This window comes from Xyrauchen texanus, chromosome 30 (genome assembly GCF_025860055.1).
Source record: "Xyrauchen texanus isolate HMW12.3.18 chromosome 30, RBS_HiC_50CHRs, whole genome shotgun sequence".
NCBI classification, from domain to species: Eukaryota; Metazoa; Chordata; class Actinopteri; order Cypriniformes; family Catostomidae; genus Xyrauchen; species Xyrauchen texanus.
In genome coordinates, this window is record NC_068305.1 from 39,696,462 (window position 1) to 39,714,195 (window position 17,734).

The 17,734-nt window shown below is 38.9% G+C and overlaps 1 pseudogene; it reads left to right on the top strand.

Annotated features, from left to right (window-relative positions):
• Positions 1–4,086: 4,086 nt before the first annotated feature.
• Positions 4,087–17,406, top strand: LOC127623966 (protein PALS1-like; annotated as a pseudogene).
• Positions 17,407–17,734: the final 328 nt, after the last annotated feature.

Here is a 17,734-nt window from a genome sequence, read left to right on the forward strand (position 1 = left end):
TGAACAGGGCGAAAGATTAGTGCCCTCCCCAAATATATTCACCATTCCTCTGCTCACCCACTGTTTTCTATCACCACAATTACAGCGGGGATCTAAAGCGGCACGGCACAGTATTTCTTTCTGCTGTACGTATGAACGCATGACAAGGTAAGAGGTGATTGACTGCGCAGTGGGGAGATTATGGAGGATTGGGTGTACGTTCAGGTTAAGCCGTGCATCGAGTTTGGCAGCGTGGGAATGACAGACTTATTTGGTCAGGGGAATTGAATCGTGGTGTAGGGTACACCTGTCACAGTCAATGAGGTAAAGCAGCAATCCTGTGGTGGAGGGCTTTACGAATGAAGGGTTTTTAATGCATTGCAGAACGTGGACTCTGTGTTGTTTGTTGTTGTGTAAATTAAGTCTTTAGTGACCTTGGGTATTGGCCCCCTAGATTTTCCCTGTGCCCAACAAGTTGGACAGTGAAACAACCAAGGGGGCCCCCCAGGTCAGACTAAGATAGAACCTATTGATAGAACCCATTTATAAATAATATTTTCATTGTTATTTCACATCTATAGAATTTTTGTTTTGTTTTTTTGTGATTGACTTGATGTACATTTAACATCGCAATTTGTCAAAGCAGCAACAATAACAGAATATTCCGGGTTCAATACAAGTTAAACTCAATTGACAGCATTTGTGACAATATTGATTACCACAAAAATTGAATTTGACCTGTCCCTCCTTTTCTTAAGAAAACAAAAATCTGGGTTACAATGAGACATGGATGTGAGTCGAGCCAATCTGTAAATGTTAAAATACTCATATAGCCACAAGAGATACACAATATGCGTGTTAACATTATTTTAGTGTGATAAAATCACTTACTAAACTTTTCAGAGTGAAGTTGAAGCCAATTTTACAACTGCGTTACCATGACGATGTAATTTCAACAAACCCTAAAATGACTGAAAAATTACAATTCAAACAAATGTACATGAGTTTTAACAGAAGACTTACTGTAAGTGCTTTTATGTAAGGGATAATCCATGGTTAGGTGTGCATTAAACATTTTTAAAGCACAATGTAGAGACGAAGGGGTTCTCAAACTTGTCCTGGAGGCCCCCACCACTACACATTTTGGATGTCTCCTCAATCAAAGACACCTGATTCAACTCATCAGCTGGTTAGTGGAGACACCAAGCCTTAAATTGGGTGTCAGAAAAGGACCAGTTTGAGAACCACTAAAGCACACCTAGCCATGGATTATCCCGCTTATACCACGGTCACTTGCCAGCATTGATTAGTTAAAGTTGTCATTGATTTTTTTTGACTGGAAGGATAACAATTAAGGCTGCACAATTCATTGAATTGAGAATGAAATTGCGATGTGACCTTACACGATTACAAAACTGTAACAGGCTGCGTGTTATGAAACCATCTCCATTCATTCAGAGCTTCAATAATCGATGTGTTATCATGCAGCGCCCTCTAGCTGTTAGCTCTAGCAGCACGTGTTGAGCAGTGCAGCAATTTTATATGATGTTTTTCATATTACAGTAAAATTCGCCTTGCCTCGTCTTGCCTGATGGACAGCGAAAGGCGGATTTAATGTGTCACGGTTACCTTCTCTCTCCCTCTGTGCAAAACAGCTGAATGTAAAACCATAATTTCCTCACAAGCGCTTTGGGTGAATAATACAAGGCTGATAAACACTCTTTTCCGTGTTTCCTTTAGCACTTCAAAGTTTATTTTAGGATGTCACTGCATGCCTTGATGATGTTGTTTTGTGATGTGATGGCTAACCCATGCTCTGAGACTATATTCACATCTGGAGGTCATTTCAACAGAGGCATAAAACTCTTGCGATATCTAATAACTGAGAAAAACAGAGTTGGCGCATTAATATAGAACGTGATTAAAACCGACTGGAACTACCTGTGAATTAAACGGTTATAACGCACATATTCCATCCAATCAGAATCGAGCATTCGAACAGAGCGTGGGATACAAAATTATAAGCTTCACATTTCTGCCTTTAAATCCTCAAAAATGTGCCACATTCACTTCTATTGTAAGTGTCTCACTGTAACCTTAAAGAAAAAGTAGGACGAGTCGTAATTATATTTTGTGTTAATCAACACAAATTAATGATCACGCGGAATTCCCATTGAGATTACAGTGACCACGTCTAACCGGCCCTGGTCACCCCGCTCCGAACAGGAATCGAACCGGCGTCTCTGGCATGGGGGCGGGTGTGCTAACAAGGAGGCTAAAGGCTACAGCCTGTAGCGTCAGTCACTAGTAAAGCCCTAGAGGTCAGGAGAGTAAGGTTTATACACTACACAGCTATCTACCATCTGGCTTACATTACACTCACCCCCCTAAACCTCACTCCCATCTGGATCAAGGCACCATTGTATCCGGCCCTGGTCACCCCGCTGCGAACGGGACTCGAACCGGCGTCTCTGGCATGGGGGTGGTTGCGCTAACAAGGAGGCTAAATGCTACAGCCTCTAGCATCAGTGGCTAGTGCACCTCTTGAGGTCAGGAGAGTGAGGTTTACACAATACACAGCTATCTACCAGCTGGCTCACGTTACACTCACCTCCCTAAACCTCACTCCCATCCGGGTCACGGCACCATTGTAACCGGCCCTGGTCACCCCGCTGCGAACGAGACTCGAACCGGCGTCTCTGGCATGGGGGTGGGTGCGCTAACAAGGAGGCTAAAGGCTACAGCCTCTAGCATCAGTGGCTAGTGCACCTCTTGAGGTCAGGAGAGTGAGGTTTACACACTACACAGCTATCTACCAGCTAGCTCCTGTTACACTCAACCCCCAAAACCTCACTCCCATCTGGGTCACGGCACCATTGTAACAGGCCCTGGTCGCCATGCTCCGAACGGGACTTGAACCAGCGTCTCTGGCATGGAAGGCGGGTGCGCTAACAAGGAGGCTTAATGCTACAGCCTCTACCATCAGTCGCTAGTGCAGCTCTAGAGGTCAGGAGAGTGAGGTTTACACACTGCACGGCTATCTACCAGATGGCTCCCGTTACACTCACCCCCCTAAACCTCACTCCCATCTGGGTCACGGCACCAATGTAACAGGCACATGTCGATTTCCTGTGTGATCGTGTTCACCATTGTTCTGACATCTCAGTTCACCAAATCTCTCCGTGTCTCTGGTTCTTCTCCAGGCTCTGATGGAAGCTCATGACCGTATTGCAGAGCAGGATTTTGATGATGAGTCAAAAATGTCTAGATTGTAAAAAAAAAAAGTCTTATTAAAAGGTTGAATTTCTTGAAATTAATTAGAGTGGCAATTATTATTATAAATGTATTATTATTATTATTATTAGAAAACCTTTTTGATCATCTGTATTTGCAAGTCTCACAAAACTTGTCAAAAACATGTCCAGGTCATAATTTCAACCCAAAATCAAAAGAACGGAAATAGAAATTATTTTTTGCAAAAGATGCAAAGGGATTTTAATGCAGTTAAATCTGTTTTCGGACAGGATATCTGTTTTCGATTTGAGATATTGATGTTAAGCACATTTCCCCCATATTCTCATATATATATATATATAAGTATTTATGTATTATAAATATAAGTATATTAGTATTTGTTGTTCATCTTTGCATTGTCTGAGCTTACCTTCTTGATTTGAGAATCGATTCACGAAATTAATCATTCAGACCGCTTTTTGAACCATTTTGACTGATTCAATAGAATTAAATAGTTCAAAAGATTCGATTCAGACGATTCATTTGCAAATCGGACCCCACGATCATCGAGCCGATTACGGTTTTCATTTGCATCTGTGTTGTTTTTTTACGGTGTTCATTCGCAAAATGAAACGTTCTAGAGAAATGTATCTGAGGAAAGGGTTAGGGTTAGATCCAGTTTAAGATGGTAGCTGTGTTTTGGAACATGGTAGCTGGTTTCTAGCTGGTCCAAGCTGGTCATTATCAGGTCGAAGCTGGGAGACCAGCTTAGACCAGCTACCAGATTGTCATACCAGCTCAAGTTGGTCAAGCTGGTTTTTGGAACAAGGACCAGCTCATGTCCAGTTTGGACCAGCTAACATGTTCCAAAACATGGCTGCCAGCTTAAGCTGGATTTTCCAGCAGCATGTACATAAAAGAAAATAATGATTGTCAAGTTTTTAGACATCATGTTAGAGTTTGTTATACTTCTTTTAATTCATGCTGATTTGTAATTAAATACTGGCGCGTTTTCAGGTGCATTGTGAATATGACCCGGACATGTTTATGTGAGATTCACCCGTGTTGAGTACTATCACAGATGAAAGATGGCATTTATATAATGTGGTATGAGTGCAGATCATGGAATATGCCAATAGTGACACACCTAAAGTGAATAATTGTTTATGTGTGTGTGATCAGGGTGTGATTGTTCGAAATGAACATGACCAGGTGATCATCAGTCGGGTGGTCAGCGGTGGGACGGCAGAGAAAAGCAGTTTGCTCAGTGAAGGAGATGAAATCCTGGAGATCAACAATGTTCCGATTCGCGGGAAAAGTGTCAATGACGTTCACAACATCCTAGTGAGATTCGACACTTGCACGAATCCTAAACACATTCAAGCACATTCTCATCCTGTGATCCTACTGATTTTGCAATCATTGCTTGATTTAATGTCTAACATCTGTTTTCCTCTCTGTGTTCTTTGTCTTTGCGGTCTCTAGTCCAGCATGCACGGGGCTCTCACGTTTCTACTCATGCCAAACTCTCAAAACAAAGTATCTACTCACACTCAGATTGTGGTAATTATGTTTTATTTTTAAGTGTTTTATTTATGTTTTATCTTATCTTTGTCTATAAATACTATAGCACAGTGATTATGATTTTTATTGCATACAGTTATATTTAACCCTTAATGGTCAAATCGACCCTTTTTTATGTTCAATTTCAAAAGCTTGTAATAAAGGCTCTGTTTGCTCGTTCTCCCTATTTTTAGTCTTAGATCGTTCCACTAGATGGCAGCAAACACTAGAAAACTTTTTTCTATCACTTTCTATCAAAACATGCTGATCTCAAAAGCGGGGACTGGGGGTGCCCCAATGTGGTTTGTGACCCTGCCCATAGACATCCTGTGTTTTTTGGGAAGCCCCGCCCCTTTCCTCATATTTTGTGGAATATCTTGGCCTCTGAATGGACAAATGTGATCTTGGTGTCATTTGAAAGCTATACAGCTCAAGTTTGCAATGACATATAACATTTTAGCATCAATATTCAAGAACATATTCAAACAATGATTTGTTTATAATACTTTTATTTGCTGAAATGCACTTTATTCTGGACATTTGAGACATAACAGTGGTTTTTTTTTTTTTTACCCAGACAAGCTGAGAGACAAGTAAAAATAGACATAGAAATTTTTAGGTAAGAGCTGATATAGAGTTTGTGGCTATTTGGGGCTTACAGAAGCAGTGATTGGAGTAGATATGAGATATGTAGATATTTCACTTTCAAACTTTTTTTATGATTATTTGAACAAAATCACTTTAATTTGCAAATATTCTCCTTATTTTAAAAGGTGTTTATTATATCTCATTTGAACATGTTGCATTTTAATAAACACATAATGAACACTGAATTAATATTTAATACAATTTATATATTTTTTGCATTTGTGTCTGTTGTCAATGGGTGTTTGTGGGTGTCTGTGTGTATGTACTTATGTGTTGTGTGTGTGAAATTATGAGTATGAGTGTTCTTATAATAACATTTTGACCTTTTCTACAATTGTATGGTAAGCCATCTCAAAATAGACGATGTTTTTGGGCGGAGTTAGGGCTCCCCCTGCCTTTCAGATCTGTTTATTGTGATAGAGACAAATATAATATTTCTTGTGTTAGCTGGTAATAGACGGGCGATTTTAGATCACAATTAGAGAGATAGAACAAACAGAGCCTTCATTACAAGCTTTTGAAATTGACCCTTAAGGACAATGTAGGGACTTGTGTATAAATATATAAATAATGACATCACCAGGTTCAGATCACCACTGTGGAGGATGTCATGAAGTTTCAGGCTGAAAACTTAAAGTTATTGTAAATCAGTGTTACAAATTCCAAAGGGTCAAATTGACCCTTAAGACCAAGGAAGGGTTCAAATCCCTTGATGCTTTGCAATGCTGTCTGGGATTGTCTTATCTATGACATAAACATGCATCACTTGCCCTGAGACTAGGCCAAAATGGGCCTGGGTAGCTCAGCGAGTATTGAAGCTGACAACCACCCATGGTGTTCACAAGTTCGAAACCCAGGGCGTGCTGAGTGACTTCAGTCAGGTCTCCTAAGCAACCAAATTGGCCCGGTTGCTATGGAGGGTAGAGTCACATGGAGCAACCTCCTCGTGGTCGCTATAATGTGGTTCTCATACTCGGTGGGGCGCGTGGCGTGGTGTGGATGCCACGGAGAATAGCATGAAGCCTCCACACGTGCTATGTCTCCACGGTAACGCGCTCAACAAGCCACGTGGATAGAGGTGCGGATTGAAGGTCTCAGACGGAGGCAACAGAGATTCGTCCTCCGCCACCCGGATTGAGGCGAGTAACTACGCCACCAAGAGGACTTCGAGCACATTGGTAAATTGGGCGTTCTAACAACAATGTTGTCTAGGCAGGCAGCTCACTAGGGTTTGGAACAGTTTCTGCATCTCTACATATCGTTCACATCTCTGTGTTTTCAGACGCACGTGAAGGCAAACTTTAACTATGACCCCTCTGATGACCGATACGTGCCGTGCAGAGAGCTGGGTCTGTCCTTCTAAAAGGGAGACGTCCTTCACGTCATTAGCCAAGATGACCCCGACTGGTGGCAAGCGTACAGGGATGGAGATGAAGACCAGAAGCCCCTCGCTGGTCTCATACCTGGTCAGTGTCTAAGAGCAACGTATCGAATGAATTCCGAATCACAAGCTCCGATATCGATCACGATTTGATTCAATAGCAATTGATTTGGGTATATTTTATTTATACGTCCATTTTGCTTACATAGGGGTAAAAATGTCTCTCAGCTAATGCTGTTAATTATACAGGGGACCTCCTAACTTGGTAAGTTACAAAAAATATTAAGTACACAAATTTGATTTCATCATACATTTTTCATCATTTTGGTCACATTGTAGCTTTTCAAAAATGTAAAAATTCCATGTTTTCCATCGTATGTCTTTACATTGCACATATTATATTACTTGTATATATATATACAGTATATTGTTACATGTTTAATGTTTACATGTATAACTTGTACTATTTACAAGTATTTGCCTTGATATATAGAATAAGTGCTAAAACGGTACTGTCTCTTTAAGAATAGCGTCAGTTCAGCGAGTGTCTCACCGAAGTGTTTCGGTTCAGCGCATATTATGGATATTGGAGTCGAAAGCATCTGTGCTATGTGTGATTAGAATTAAATATTTAAATGTTGTTGTTTTTGACAACGACGGACTGTAAAGAACAGAAACGGTATTAAAAGTGATATTATTCAATGATAAATAGATTGGGTGGATCTCGTCTTTGGACACATTACACAGAATGAGTCAAATCAAACTTATGCTCTCAACATGCAATGAAAGGATCTCGCTGCTTAACTTCTTCGCAACTATACTACTAATCTGAACATTTACTAGCCAGTGGCTAATCATAGAATTTTTGATGCATTGCGCAATTCTTGGTAGTGATTTACTTGCATTGTAGGGGGTTAGAGCATAGAGTAAAACGATCAATATCGAGATACTCATTTCTTTCGAATGGATGGAAATATTTCCACCGTATTTGAGATGTTTTCTGTACAGCCGTTTGCAGAACAACATTATTTGAATGAGTTATTCCAGACCACTCTATAGAGCTCAACAGAAGTAAAACTCCCATTCATTTCTTCCATAGACGAATTGATCCTTTAAGGACAGACCCACCTTGAGCTCCAAGGTTGTTTATCGATGGTAAATGCTTCTGTTGAAGCCACCCATCTTATTTAAAAGTCATTGTTTAAAAATGTTCTTCAATAGCAGAATTCTTGTTAAACAAGAGGTCCAGCAGAAAATAATTCAACATCAAAGCTGTTCAACATTTCGGGATTCCCACATCTCAGTTCTGTAGGTATTTACAGCTGCGCCACCTGCTCTGTATTGTTTTTGGGAGTAGCAAAACCCTCCCTAAAGCGGCGGATACTCCGGGAGGGGTGATTACTGCTTTTGGAAAAGGTCATGAAGCATCCGTGTATTACTCCCTGTTAATTCAAAGTCTGGGGGGCGGAGCTTCAACTTCTCTCAAGAGATTATGGGAGAGAGATTTAAACTTGGTATTAGAGGTGGAAGTGTGGGCTAGGATTCGAAAAAAAACGTCAAGTCAGCATCTAGAGATGCAAGGGTGCGCCTTATGCAATTCAAGATTTTACATCGATTCTATTGGACCCCCACTACATTGTATAGGCTTGATCTTAAAGGGTAACTAAACACCTGCTCAGAGTCTGACTCCACCCACTAGAAATATTTGAAAATGCAGGAAAAGTGGGCAGACCCCGGCGGGGATAGAGGGAACGAACGGATTAGTGTGACGGATTAATTGTCAGCTGCTGTCAGACTCTATGTTATTATTATTCCTCACACGGTCGCAAGACGACATGTACATCAATCTGGCGTGGTGAGATGGAACCTGCTTACGTCAGCTGTCACCGCTTACGTCACGAAGTACCGCAACAGCCAATAGGAAAATTCAACTGCAGTAGCCACCGTTCAACCTGAAGAGGGCAGCACTCAGACGTTTTTACACCATATATTGTAGAATTAAAACACTTTATACACAAATGTCAAAAAAATTACTTGAATCAATGACCAGTACTAATAAAGCCCCATGCTTACAGAACATTGACTAAAAAAAGTTGGTTTAGGGTTTAGTTACCCTTTAAAGACACACCCACCTGCTGGCGATGCCAATCAGAAGATGGGGACACAACCCATGTTTTTTGGGGACGTGCTAAGATCCAAGAATTTTGGTTGAAGGTTCAGAGTTTTGTGTGTGATGTTTTGGGCACTCAAATTTTACTTTGCCCCAGACTCTGTATTTTGGGTGATGGGGCGGTCATTAATATGGGGGATAAATACATAAATAAAATTGGGTTCTGACCAGTGTGATGATTGGTAGGCAGGTTATTTTAAGGGGATGGAAGTCAGATGAAGCGCCCTCATTTCCGGAGTGGTGTGCAGAGATGGGAGGGTGGCAGCTTTCGAGGAGGTGGCAAGTAGAAGGCGGGGATGGTGGAATCATTTGTTAGGAAATGGGGTAATTATTTAGCGTTATTAGGGGACTCTCGGGGAGGGGATGGGGAGAGAGAAGTTTAGTTTAGTTATGTATGTTTATTTTATATATGTATATATATAATATTTATTTATTTATTTATTTATTTATTTATTTTTTGTGTGTGTATTATTATATGTGACCACAAGGGTGGGATTGGTGATTGGGGAGGGATATCAGTGGGGGTTAAATGTTAAATGTTGATTTGATGTGTACTTTTTTTTCTCTGTTGTGTATTTTGGAATCAATTAAAAATGTTAATTGAAAAAAAATGCCTGTAAAATAAGATCGGAAGCGACCGCCCACTCCCACGACGCACTCTGAATAACACAAACGAGTTGATCTTACTGCACTCTCGAACAACTTATATATGTTTATCGGAACGTTTTGTTTCTATACTTATAATCAACTACCTAATATCAATAGTTTTATATATTTCCATAGTTTTATATTCGATTACGTCATTCGCAATGCCTCATGGGATTGTAATCCGTGCCCTCGTGAAAGAAGGTAAGTACCATCGACTTTGTGTCTGATTTTCAAATATTTTTTGTCTTAAAATAACTTCTGTAATGTTGCAATTCACCTCGTAGCTGGTTGGTTTGGTTCATGCTTTACAATTCTTTAATGGTGGATTTTTTTTAAAAGTCTATGGAAGAAATTAATAGGGAAAAATACTTCCGGAATTGAAACGTCTGAAAATGTGTGCGGGCACTGTTGCGCTCTATTATTCTAATATCATGGATTTCAGATTTACCCACCCATAAACAGCATGTCAAAGCAAAACAAACAGTGGTTGGTCATTTTATTCACAAAGGCATCTCATTTATAACCATCTGCTGTTTGTTCTCTCAAGGGAAGAGCTTTCAACAGCTGAGAGAAGCCATGATGAAAACCATTACAGACAGGAATCAAGAACAAAAAGGTGAACGGAACCTGTCTGTCTGAAAACGTCCTATCAGAAAACCCTGGTCAAACGCTCACATAGAGACACAAACACACATCGTAGGGTACAAAGGGGCTAAAGGCTCCCCGGAGTACCACTAAACACTAAACGTCAACAGAAACTCCCACAGCACTTTCCTGAACACCTGTTTGTCACTATATAATGCGAAATGTTCCTGAACCATGAGATCATTGTGTGCAATGTCTAAAGGTTGATTTTGAGGTAATTATCTAACATTTAATCATTTTAAAATGTTCCAGCTTCTGAAAATCCCTGAAATTATCACATTTATTTTGTGACAATATACTTTTTTTTTTTTTCTCCCATTTTCTCCCCAATTTGGAACGCCCCAATTCCCAATGCGCTCCAAGTCCTCGTGGTGGCGTAGTGACACGCCTCAATTTGGGTGGCGGAGGACGAATCTCAGTTGCCTCCACGTTTGAGACCGTCAATCCACGCGTCTTATCACGTCGCTTGTTGAGGGCATTACCGTGGAGACGTAGCGCGTGTGGAGGCTTCACGCTATTCTCCGCGGCGTCTACGCACAACTCACCACGTGCCCCACCGAGAGCGAGAACCACATTATAGCGACCACAACAGTAGGTTACCCCATGTGACTCTACCCTCCCTAGCAACCGGGCCAATTTGGTTGCTTAGGAGACCCAGTTGGAGTCTCTCAACAGACCCCGGAGACAATATACTTATTTATCATTTTCAGTTTTGTTCAAGGTGTTTGAAATAAACCGAAAATGGTGCACAATTGTTATTTTGAATAAGCATTATCTTAATTTGTTACTCAAAAATGCATCTTGCAGCCTAAGTTGACAAATGATGCTCTATTGCTCCGATATCTACACGACATCACTTTGAACCCCCGGGGGCCGTTTACCCCAAGTGTAGCCCCCTCGCCACCTTTTTTAAAACACTGAATTTTAATCAAAACAATCTTCTGTTATTGTTTTTTCAAACCGTGTTACTCCATCAATATTCCTTAAAAATAAAAAAAAATAAAAAAAATTCAGCACATTCTCCTTTAGTCCTGTTGAACCCTACTTTAATATTTCTGATCTTTTAATGGAAAGCTAATGCTATTTTTGTTCATTTGACTTCACACTTCTGTGTTATTAATAAAAGACTTCACTCTCTTCTTAGGGACACTTTGGTGTGCAAGAAAAAATAAAAACCAACTAAAAAAACTCTTGTATAACCCCCGAAATAATATTGGTGAGTATCATAAGCGTATCTTCCAAATTCACATTTTTCAAATTAAAAAAAATCTCATTGCTTATTCTTTCTGAGTGACTGAATGCTGTAATTGATGTAACAGTTTTATGCTTTAACTTTGTTGCATGTTTGTAATTAGTGGGGAAATTCGTTTTTAAATAATATCAAACTCGGTTCACTTTCCCAGAATTATCTCGTTTTTGTCATTATTATTATTTTATATTTTTAAAAATATAAATATTAAATATTTATATAATCTAAACATTTTATAAAATATTAACAGTATATTTATGTAAATTGTTGTAAAAAAAAAAAATTATAAATTTTTTTTTATTATTATAATTTTTATATATACAAGTTAAGACAAAGGGGCATTAAAGACTAATAACAGTCATTAATGTCATTAATGCTTGTCATATTAGAACATTACAGTGAAGATATTCTGACCTATGAGGAGGTGGCGTTATACCACCAGCCATCTGATCGCCAGCGTCCCATTGCCCTGATTGGGCCACCGAACAGTGGACACGATGAGCTGAGACAGAGACTGCTGTCTTTAGACCCTGCCCGATTCACCGGTGCTGTCCCACGTAAGATTGCACTTTTCTAGATCTTGCTGATTTAGAGGTTCATTCTCTATGCTGTCTTCAAATGCTACCTACATAGGTTGCTCACTAGGATTTGGAACGGAGCAAATAATTGCACATTTAAGATAACTTGGTCATCCATTCAACCAATAATTGATGCATACAAACAGACATGTTTTAATGGATAATCTACTATTTTACTATTTTATACTTACATTAGGATGTACAGGTATATGTGGCATGTGATGTGATTTTGAACATGTTACAGACACCACACGAAACCCACGCATGCACGAGGTGAACGGAAGGGAATATCACTTCGTGTCACGGCAGAAATTTGACTCTGACCTGAGTTCAGGGAAATTCATCGAGTCGGGCGAGTTTGCCCACAATCTTTACGGCACAAACACAGATTCAGTCCGGCAGGTCATCAACTCTGGGAAAATATGTGTGCTGTGCCTGCACCCCAGGGTAATACTGATATAATAAATAATATATATATATATATATATATATATATATATATATATATATATATATATATATATATATATATATATTCAAATATATTTTTTCCAAAAATAATATAGATATATATATATAATTCTACATTAAATTATATTTTACATATAATTGAAAGATTAAGGTGAGAAACACTAAATTATAAAAAAATATTTGTAATAATAATTAAAATAATTAAAAATTATATACAGTGAGGAAAATAAGTATTTGAACACCCTGCTATTTTGCAAGTTCTCCCACTTAGAAATCATGGAGGGGTCTGAAATTGTCATCGTAGGTGCATGTCCAATGTGAGAGACATAATCTATAAAAAAAAATCCAGAAATCACAATGTATGATTTTTTAACTATTTATTTGTATGATACAGCTGCAAATAAGTATTTGAACACCTGAGAAAATCAATGTTAATATTTGGTACAGTAGCCTTTGTTTGCAATTACAGAGGTCAAACGTTTCCTGTAGTTTTTCACCAGGTTTGCACACACTGCAGGAGGGATTTTGGCCCACTCCTCAACACAGATCTTCTCTAGATCAGTCAGGTTTCTGGGCTGTCGCTGAGAAACACGGAGTTTGAGCTCCCTCCAAAGATTCTCTATTGGGTTTAGGTCTGGAGACTGGCTAGGCCACGCCAGAACCTTGATATGCTTCTTACAGAGCCACTCCTTGGTTATCCTGGCTGTGTGCTTCGGGTCATTGTCATGTTGGAAGACCCAGCCTCGACCCATCTTCAATGCTCTAACTGAGGGAAGGAGGTTGTTCCCCAAAATCTCGCAATACATGGCCCCGGTCATCCTCTCCTTAATACAGTGCAGTCAGCCCTGTCCCATGTGCAGAAAAACACCCCCAAAGCATGATGCTACCACCCCCATGCTTCACAGTAGGGATGGTGTTCTTGGGATGGTACTCATCATTCTTCTTCCTCCAAACACGGTTAGTGGAATTATGACCAAAAGTTCTATTTTGGTCTCATCTGACCACATGACTTTCTCCCATGACTCCTATGGATCATCCAAATGGTCATTGGCAAACTTAAGACGGGCCTTGACATGAGCTGGTTTAAGCAGGGGAACCTTCCGTGCCATGCATGATTTCAAACCATGACGTCTTAGTGTATTACCAACAGTAACCTTGGAAACGGTGGTCCCAGCTCTTTTCAGGTCATTGACCAGCTCCTCCCGTGTAGTTCTGGGCTGATTTCTCACCTTTCTTAGGATCATTGAGACCCCACGAGGTGAGATCTTGCATGGAGCCCCAGTCCGAGGGAGATTGACAGTCATGTTTAGCTTCTTCCATTTTCTAATTATTGCTCCAACAGTGGACCTTTTTTCACCAAGGTGCTTGGCAATTTCCCCGTAGCACTTTCCAGCCTTGTGGAGGTGTACAATTTTGTCTCTAGTGTCTTTGGACAGCTCTTTGGTCTTGGCCATGTTAGTAGTTGGATTCTTACTGATTGGATGGGGTGGACAGGTGTCTTTATGCAGCTAACGACCTCAAACACGTGCATCTAATTTTGGATAATAAATGGAGTGGAGGTGGACATTTTAAAGGCAGACTAACAGGTCTTTGAGGGTCAGAATTCTAGCTGATAGACAGGTGTTCAAATACTTATTTGCAGCTGTATCATACAAATAAATAGTTAAAAAATCATATATTGTGATTTCTGGATTTTTTTTTTTAGATTATGTCTCTCACAGTGGACATGCACCTACGATGACAATGTCAGACCCCTCCATGATTTCCAAGTGGGAGAACTTGCAAAATTGCAGGGTGTTCAAATACTTATTTTCCTCACTGTATATATATATATATATATATATAATTATTTTTGGGAAAAAATATATTTAATATTTATATATATATATAAATAATAATAATAAAAAAATTATAATTATATATATATCATTTATTTGTAATTTTTATAAAAAATATATATTTAAATATATTTATTAAATATATATATATATTGTTTTGAGATGTTTTTGGGTAGGAAAATTCAAGCGAATGGACAAAATATACAAAAATCTGTCAAGAAAATGTCTGCATCTTGTTACACCCCCAAAATAAATAAAAGTAACAAGAAATTTGCTTGAATACATTTTTTTAGGAGAATAAAGATTTGGCGTTGCAGACTATGAGATTCACCTGTTGAACAGTGAAGTTTATATACCTTGTTTTCTCTCTGATCTACATATTTTCTGCTTCATTTCTCAGTCCCTGGGGGTGCTGCGTTCCTCTGATCTCAAGCCTTACATCATCTTCATCAGGCCTCCTCCCCCTCCTCTTCCTCCTCATCAGGAGCGACTGCCCACCCTGCGGACCAGAGGAGGGAAAAAACACATGGTACCTCCATTCTCTTACAGAACATAACGATAACTATTTTATTTGTATGGCACCTTTCACACATAAAATACAACAAACAAAGCATGAAAACAATAATAAAAAATATAGATAGATAGATAGACATGTTTGTGTTGTCTGCTGAAGGGTTGTTAATGTTTTCTTCACTGTATAAACTGCAGGTTGCACATAACAGCTGAAATTTCACTTACTGCCCTCTGGAGTAAACATGTGGTACTACAAGCTTGTATTTCTCAGGAATTTCTCAGGAAAGCATTGCAATTAATTGCGTTAATTTAAATCGACAGCCCTAATATTAACAGTTAAATTAATAGAAATGTATACAATAACTGAATAGGCTTAAAATATATTAATGTATAGACTTAAAAGATATATATTCGAAAGCTTAAAATACCTCAAACATTCTCAGTTACATGCGTGCAAGAAGTTAAACCACATTAAAATCAGTTCTATCTTTAGACACAATATTTACAAGTCATGATGTCTTAAATATTTCACATATATATTTTTTTAAATCTCGCCTTCTCTTGTCTCGTTAGTGTAGTTTTGTATGGAAGTATATTAATGACAAATGTCTTTGAAAATAATGCACGCTGAATTGCACTAATTGAAAAATTAAAGCATTGCATTAACAGTGCTTGCATTTTTGGGGGATGCAATTTCATATGGTTGTATATTAAAACTGTAAATATTTCAATTGAATACGTTTTGCACAAAATGTAACTATTAAAAATTAAATAATAAATAGTCACCATCCAAAGTTCAGTTCCAAAATATAGATTTTTATTTTTTTATAATAATAATTATTATTATTATTATTATTATTTATTTAAACTTTATTATTCAACAGGGTATATTCGGTCCATTATATTTCTCTTTCCAAAGTCGCCTCTAAAATTTGAAATTCAACCCTGTGCATCTGGCATTGGTTGAAATGCAGTAGAGCGCTGTTGCACAATCACGTGCTGTTACTAGACTTCACCACTAGGTGGTGTAATTGGTTGCACTGTTAATACAATGTGTAGTTTTTTAAATTAGTGCAATAAACTTATAAATTAATCTTTTTATTCTATTCCCTCTAACCTGTCCGTTTGTAGCCAGGGGACGTGAGTGCAACACAGATCTCGGAGAAGGCTCGTGAGATGGAGCACCGCTACGGTCACTTGTTTGACGCTCTCATTACAAACGGCGATCAGGACAAGAGCGTCTTTGAGCTGCTGCGACTTATTGAAAAACTGGACACTGAACCGCAGTGGGTTCCATCAGCCTGGGTCTATTAAAACTCTCTCACTGAATCAAGAACAGCTAACATTCAGAAGGAATGGTGCACTTTCTGTTTAAGGCAAGAAATGAGTTTACATGTGATGTTTGGAGAGTGTTTGACTGACATGTTCTGGCGAGTCCAACTGTTTTGAGATCAGATGTTGAGAGGCCACGAGAAGGATTTTACAAATGGCTTTCTACTATTGTACTCGTACTATATTTGCAGTGTGTTTACAGTACACTGTATGCATACTGTATTTAACTGTATAACCTGCTGCTATTTGAATTCAATACAATCTACTGGACTCATTATTTGATTGTAGGCCCCATAGGCTGTAAAAAAAGATGGACGACGCCCCTTGGCTCTTTTCCATTGGTGAGAACTGAAGCCGCCAGTGTCCCGATATGGCGCTGACATCTTGGGACTTGAGTCTGCAGCAGTTGCGATTTCGGGACCAGACCTGCGCAGTAGTGAGCAGGAAGTAAAGCCGCGAAATCAAGGCCCCGCCCTCACTCTCGCTGAATCAATCGCAAGCACACGCCCCTGCACTTTTGACTTTGGACTTATGATGGTGTGAAATAATTAATTATAGAAATTTAGATATTACATTTAAAGCTCCAATCTCCTCAGTCCTCCGAAGATCCTGAAAAAATGTCAGCTGGTGCTTCAGTGACTACTTCGCTCAGAGAACCTGTCAATCACAGCTGTCAATCATGATGTCACAGCACCGTTTTTTTAGCATCAAATAACTAAAAACAAACTTATTTTGAAAACAAACACTTGAAATGACATCAACGTGATAGAAACGACAGTTAATGACAGAAACTATCTTTGTAAAAAAAGATATGTGAAGTGTAATTTAATTGTTTAGTTGGTCTCCCGTTGAATAACATGGGGAGGCGGGGTTTATGACCTATACTAGGACCAGCCACCGGGGGGCGATCGAGACGTTTTGGCTTCACTTTTGAGGGCTTGTGCGGCACACTTGGTAGGCCCTCCTGCCAAAAGTTAAAAGATTTTGGTAACAATATACAATAAGGTTGTATTCATCAACATTCATGAACATGATCTAATCTTAATCCTAAAACACTTATTAATCTCGGTTAAAGTTTGTTTACAAATATACAAATGCAGTTGTAAAATTAGAAGTTGTATATGTTTACATGACTTAATGCATTTTAAATGTGATCAAAGAACAATGTGTATTACTGTAATTAATCACGACTAATAAATGCTGTAAAAATATATTGTTCATTGCTAGTTCATGACACACAATGCATTGACGGCATTAGCCGTCCAAAGCTAAAATAATGGCATTGTTTCAGTTCTTAATTAAGGGAATTGTCTGGATTATTTCTATGCTGAGCTGTTGATGCTGAAAGTGCACATAATGCATTTAAGGTGAAGTCTGAAAATATACCATATTGATAAACAAATTCTTATTTTTTTCCTTATTTAATTTTAGCTAATTAGCTCTTGAAACAGGCCCCCAGATGCTTAAGGCCGCCACTGACTAATG